This window comes from Tursiops truncatus, chromosome 5 (genome assembly GCF_011762595.2).
Source record: "Tursiops truncatus isolate mTurTru1 chromosome 5, mTurTru1.mat.Y, whole genome shotgun sequence".
Classification (NCBI taxonomy): domain Eukaryota; kingdom Metazoa; phylum Chordata; class Mammalia; order Artiodactyla; family Delphinidae; genus Tursiops; species Tursiops truncatus.
In genome coordinates this window covers 112635142-112641831 of record NC_047038.1, presented here as the reverse complement: position 1 = coordinate 112641831, position 6690 = coordinate 112635142, and the positions used below count along the sequence as shown (strand labels likewise).

The following is a 6690-nucleotide window of genomic DNA, read 5'->3' as shown; positions in this document are numbered from 1 at the left end:
TATGGAACTCCCCACACCCACCCACACGTGAGTGTTGATGAGAGGTAGAGCCCAGCTCTCCCATAGCCCTCAAGCAGGTCAGAGCTTGCTTTCCTAACCCCCAACCCCCGGACTGGGCATATGTGACCTAGGTTTGGCCAATCAGGCACTGACCCAGGACCTTGAATTGGAGGCTCGTGAGCCAAAGCAGAGGGGTGGTGAAGAATCTATTTTGGGGAGTGGGGTGGGTGCGGTGGAGGACAGCTGGAACCTCCAGTTTCCTGGGGCAGGAGAGAGAGAGGGCTGGTACCTTGTGTTAATTCAGGTTCTCTAAGAAGCAGATTTCAAGAGATTTAATAGGGAAAACAGCTCTGGAGGACAAAGAGGGAGGGAATGGGAGTTGGTGGAGAGAGCTGTTAGATTAAGAGGCAGCTCTGGCCACTGCAAAAGGAGAAAGGGAAGAAAAGATTGGTGGCAAGAGCCTCAGGCAGCAGCATAATTCTGCAAACATCTTGGCTTGGCTGATGTGGATCCCCAGGGAAAAACTCTGCATTAGTTTTCTGTTGCTGTTTAAAATAGCACAAATTAATTACCTAACAGTTCTGGAGGTCGTGAGCCTGCAATGAGTCTGACCGTCTTACCCAGGTGTTGATAGGGCTAGGTCCTTCGGAGCACTCCACGAGAGAAGCTGTTCCTTGTCTCTTTCAGCGTCTAGAGACTGCCAACGTTCCTTGGCTTGTGGCTGCATCACTCCAATCTCTGCTTCTGTCGTCACATCTCCTCCTCATTATGATCTCCTGCTTCTCTCTTATAACAACCCTTGTGATGACATCAGGTCCGTCCTGATAATCCACGATAATCTCCCCATCTCAAGATCACATCCTCAAAAATCTCTTTTGCCATATGAAGTAACATAGGAATGTTACTTCATAACATAGTAACATAGGTTCTGGGAATTAGGATGTGGATATTTGGGAGGAGACCATTTTTCAGCTGACCACAGTTGCTCTTAGAGGGTCCTGCACTGGGCAGGAATGGGCCAGCACTAGTATCCCTGAGAGGCTCACCCACTGGGTATGAGCAGCCCAGGGGGAAGCATGGTCTCAATGATGATGGGCCAGCAGCTGGACGCTCACGATCAGCGCTGCTCCCTTGTGTAGGTTCTGTTGAAGGTCTGTTCTAAGCAACATCACTCTGTGTTGAAGGTCTGTTCTAAGCAACATCACTCCATGGATCCCTCATAGTCGATCTGGTTTCCTGTGTTGGTGGCAAGAGTGCAAGTTCAGGTGTCCAGTGTTCAGTGGTTCCAGAAGCAGTGTCCTCTACTTATAGTCCTGTGGCATGGGTTTTTCTTTGGTTCCAAATACTTCAGCTCTCTTCTGCTTGTTTTCTGAGCTTTCTTCTAAAAGCTTCCTTGTGTTTCTGTGGGCTTCTTGATCACCTTTTTAAAAAATATTAATATTTTATTTTAAAAGTTTTAATTTATATCGGAGTATAGTTGATTTACAATGTTGTGTTAGTTTCATGTGTACAGCAAAGTGATTCAGTTATATATATATATATACATATATCTATTCTTTTTCATATTCTTTTCCCATTTAGGTTATTACAGAATATAGAGTTCACTGTGCTATACAATAGGTCCTTGTTGTTTATCTACTTTATATATAGTAGTGTGTATCTGTTAATCCCAGACTCCTAATTTATCCCTCCCCCTACCTTTCCCCTTTGGTAACCATAAGTTTGTTTTCTAAGTCTGTGAGTCTGTTTCTGTTCACCTTTTCATAAATTTCTTTTCTACTTAAATCAACCAGAGTCAGTGTGTTTGGTTATTGTTTCCCAATATTTATTTTCCCCCTTTTCTTTTAGTAACAGAACCTCTTTCCAAAGTTCGGCTGGGCAAATGGCCACAGGGATAGAGCTTAAACTTTCCAATTTACCTTATGGCCAGGCATGGCCATGTGACTAAATTGTCATCAGGGGAATGTAAACAGTAGTCATGTGTATAAGTTCCACGTGACTTCTTCAAAAGGAACTTGCTTGCACTTCCCTTCCTCATTTTCCCTCTCCTTGTGGGCTGAATGTGTACATTACTGGGGAGTTGCCTTTGATTCAGTGAATAAGAGCAACATTTGAGGACACGATAGGGCGGGTGGAGAGAAGGGACCACGTTCGCTGGGTGACTTCACAGAGCTCAGCCACCTGCCTACCTTAGATTGCTTGTATTCTTCTGGACTGTTACAGGACAAAGAAATAAACCTATATTGTTTGAGCCATTGTATTTTGAGGTCTCTTTTGAAAGCTGCCAAGTCTATTAAAGTTTAGTATAACCTACCTAATGAAAACAAGCAGTTTCTTTCTCATAACCTGGACTAGTTTAGAGACAGCAACCAGGAGTAATTCCAGTACCTCAGGAAAGGGAAGAGGAAAGAATTCTGGGATGAATTGTCTGGAAAGTTGGGACTAAGGGCATTAAAATTCCAGCCACAGTATATAAGAATGAGAATTTGTTAGCCTATAGCGTGCACCAATGAAACAACCAAGAGTTGGGGATCCACATAGCCACTGTCATCGGGAAGAGGCACACAGGACTGCGGGGCAGGGTGGTTACTACTAATGATAGGAGTAGCTTAAATAAAGAAAATAACAAACAAATCACTAAATTCTAAGCTCAAATCACAGAAAAGAACAGGATCATGTATAACTATGGTAATACAATCTCTTGCAAGGGGGTCAACACAGCTACAAACCAAATGCAATGGCTAAATCTGAAGTTAGCTCTGAACTAGCCTTGCCAGTTGAACATCAACACATAGGATCCTGAGAATTGAAATGGGGGGATATGGGAGGATGCAGAGGTCTCAGACTATTTTGATCCCCCAAAGGCCACTGAGCCTCTGGAGGTCACCGAGGAACACACACCCATAGGTAACAGTGCATGAGGTGCTATGGAAATCAGCTGTTGGAAATTCTACTGAATTTTAACAAGGTAAAGGGAGAAAGGTCTCCATCAGTGTCTGGATGAGCACAACTCTCTGAAGAGGTTGTTCTTGCCTTTTTTGAAAACCCTGTAATAACCTTTCTGAGGATTTACTCTACAGGGAAATGTCAATTGTTTATTTCCACACTCTCAACATCCTTCATTGTCTACAGACCTATAATTAAAATGCCAGCATGCCTGTGGAGTGAAAGGGGAGCAATTACAAAGTCAAGTAGCAAAGGAAAAGTCTTTCTAGAACAAAAGGATAATTTTTTTTCCTATTTTATATTATCAAAAATATTTTTGGAATATGATTGGGGAACAGATTCTGGGGTGCTAGGTCAAGGAGGGGGAGAACATACATTTAAACCACAGATTTTTGTCTTTATCTTGGTGGGGGGTGGTTTTTCAGGGTTTCCTCTCGGTCCAACCTAAAGAGTTAATCAAATCAACCTAAGGAATTGCTGACTAATGATGAAATTAGATATCAGAAGCATAAAATGGTTTAGTTGTCCATGTAACTTTCTGGTTTGACTGGAGTAGAACATGGATCTTAGAAAGTACAGTGGATTATTGTAAACTCACTTAGGTGATGACTCTACAACTTCAACTCCAGATGTAGTCTCCTTAATGGAGGCAATTATTAGAACCCATGTGTCCAGGTACTACTTAGTTTATCTTTTTTCTCTGTCCCAGGGATTGGAAGACTTTTTCCGGATAGTATATATTATAGGCTTTGCAGATCATATGCTCTCTGTTGCAACTATTCAACTCTGCCATTGCAGCAAGGAAACATCCATAGACCATACATAAACAATTGGGCATGGCTGTGTTCCAACAAAATTTTATTTACGAAACTAAGCCATAAGTGCCCCAGTAGCAATAAGCATATCTTATTGTGCCCAGATCTTGATTTCTGATACCATACTCCAATAAAAGGAACTAGGGCTCCTTGGGAAAATGTCTGATAAGACTGAGTCAAAAATATATAAGATGAGCCAAAAAGTAAGGAAGGGCTAAAAAAAACTACATTGATGGAGGTATGTCAAAGCGCCAACTGAAAGAGCTTCCAATGGCCAAAGTGGAACAAATTGAGCAAAAAAGTAAAGTATTTATAGTACTGGATTATAACCCAAAGGATATGGTAAATATCCATGAGCCCATATTGTTACAAATAAATGACTGAATAAATAGTAAATGGAAAGAAGAGGCAAATACCTCATGCAGGAGAATTCTAAATAAATTATACAGATACTTGATCCTAAAGAAGGAGGAGCATAAGTCCCAATTCTTTAAGTGTGGGCTGTGCACAGTGATTTCTTTCCAAAGAGTACATATGGATGGGTGGAAAAAATAACTTTAGCGTAGAGAAACCTGACAAATATGGCTTCATAGGTGACTGAGGTCAACATCGACAGTTATAAATCAGGGTGATAATATGTACCCTTGATGTGATGTGATGAAAAGAGCACTTTACATCTGTAATATTCTTTCCCAAATCCATCACCCCAGTCTCATCGTGAGAAGATCATCAAATTCCAAAAGAGAGACATTTTACAGTATTCCTGACCACTACTTCTTAAAACTGTCAAGGTCATCAAAACCAGGGAAAGTTTGAGAAACTGTCATAGCTATGAGCAGCCTAAGGAGATATGACAACTACATGTAATGTGGTATCCTGGACTGGATCCTGGCACAGAAAAAAGAACATTAGATTAAAAAGAGGGCAGTCAATAAACTACAAACTTTAGTAATAGTGTATCAATGTTGGTTCATTAATGGGGAAGAATGTACCCTACTAATGTAAGATGTTAATAATAGGAGAAACCATGAGGAGTTATATGGGAGCTTTCTGTACTATCTGCTCAATTTTTCTCTAAATCTAAAACTGTTCTAAAAAAATAAAGTCTGTTACGTAGAAAACAAATGTATGGTTACCAAAGGGGAAAGGAGGGGGAGGGATAAATTAGGAGTTTGGGATTAGCAGATACAAACTACTGTATATAAAACAGATAAACAACAAAGACCTACTATATAGCACAGGGAACTATAGTCAATTCCTTGTAATAAACTATAACGGAAAATAATCTGAAGAGGAATAGATCTATATCTATATAACTGAATCACTTTGCTGGACCACAGAAACTAACACAACATTGTTAATCAACTATACTTCAATAAAAAATTAAAAAATAAAGTCTGTTAATAAAATAAAAGAAGGTGACAAGCTGGATTTTACCTTCAGACTCTACTTTGCTGACTCCTGCTCTATGCCATTAAGCAGAGAAAACAGTCAAGTTTGCCTTCACCTGTCAGGAATAGTAGAACATCTTTACTGTTTTGCCTCAGGGTTATGTCAGTTTTCGGGGTCTACAAAACAATACAGTACACCAGTACCTTGACCATCCCATTATCCCATAGGATATCATCATGATCTACTAGATGGATGACATCTTGCTGGCACAGGTTGAAGAGGAGGAATTAAGAGGTAACCTAGATGCCTTAATAAGATACACGTCGGCCAAAGGGAAAGAAATACATACTCCAGGGACTTCCCTGGTGGCACAGTGGTTGAGACTGCATGTTCCCAACACAGGGGGTCCAGGTTCAATCCCTTGTCGGGGAACTAGATCCTACATGCATGCCGCAACTAAGAGTTCACATGCTGCAACTAAGGAGCCTCAACCAAGACCCGGAGCAACCAAATAACTAGATAAGTAAATATTAAAGAAAAATACATACTCCATAAAAATAGAGGAGGAGACCTACCACTTCAGTGAAGTTTCCAGGAGTCTTAGAGTCCAGGGCATATTGGAGTATCTTCTTTAAAGGGAATGACAGGTTGGAACACATGGTAGCACCTGTTTATTACAACAGGTACAATCTGGGGCTCTCTGAAATTTATTGCATTTGATTGGGTTGCCCTGAACGATTGACAAAGTGAGAATTGCTAGGATCTTATAGGATGCAAGGAATACGGAAAGTATCTCAGTTAACAAGGTTTATTGATAATTATAAGGAAAGTAAGAAAAACCAGAAAAAGTCAAAATAACCAAAGCTAAGCCCCTAGAGAACTAAAACATTATTGCTATCTAAGATGCACTGAAAGCTCTCATCATATGTCTACTGACTTAACAGTTATCCCGACTCATGATTCAGGTCTTCCACCCCACTTATTTTCTTTCCTAGAACTAATTCGCTATTTTGTCTTGGCTTCTGTTTCTGCTCCTGTAACTACTACAATTGAATAACTGTTTTTAATCTCCTCTATTTATCTCAAGATTTCTGTTTACTCAGATCTTCTACTACCACCCAGTTTTGCTTACTGCCTTCTTTTTGTGCATGTGTCTCTTGGCCTCTCCAGCCTGCTGACTCTCTCTGAATGCTTTGCATTTAATCTCTCAAAAAGAGTTTCTGGTGGGACCCTTAACTCCCATCCAATGCCCTTTTATGGCAGAGCTCTTGTGCTAGATTCTCTCATAGGCCCCTAGCCAATGAGATAGCCGACCAACACCCATCTCTGGTCCAATCAGCTTTGGCCATGGCTGTGATGTCACACAATACACACACGAACCCACTGACCTATGCAAGTGATCCTTCAGAAGAGGCCGTTACTGTGACAGGCACGCTAAAGATTCTCAGAATGAGGATATTATAACTAGGAGGCACTTTCCCTGGCCTGTCCAGACAATTTACTTTGCCATTTTGATTAAGGAAGCCCCCAATCTTTA

At 40.9% G+C, this 6690-nt stretch overlaps 1 long non-coding RNA gene across 1 annotated transcript; it reads right to left on the bottom strand.

Moving 5' to 3' along the window:
• Positions 1–353: 353 nt before the first annotated feature.
• On the bottom strand, positions 354–6354 carry LOC141278708 (uncharacterized). The gene is made up of 3 exons (XR_012331774.1): positions 6286–6354; positions 5199–5268; positions 354–1420 (listed from the first exon to the last, which is right to left on the bottom strand). It is a non-coding gene; the product is annotated as an uncharacterized lncRNA (long non-coding RNA).
• Between the last annotated feature and the right edge of the window lie 336 nt (positions 6355–6690).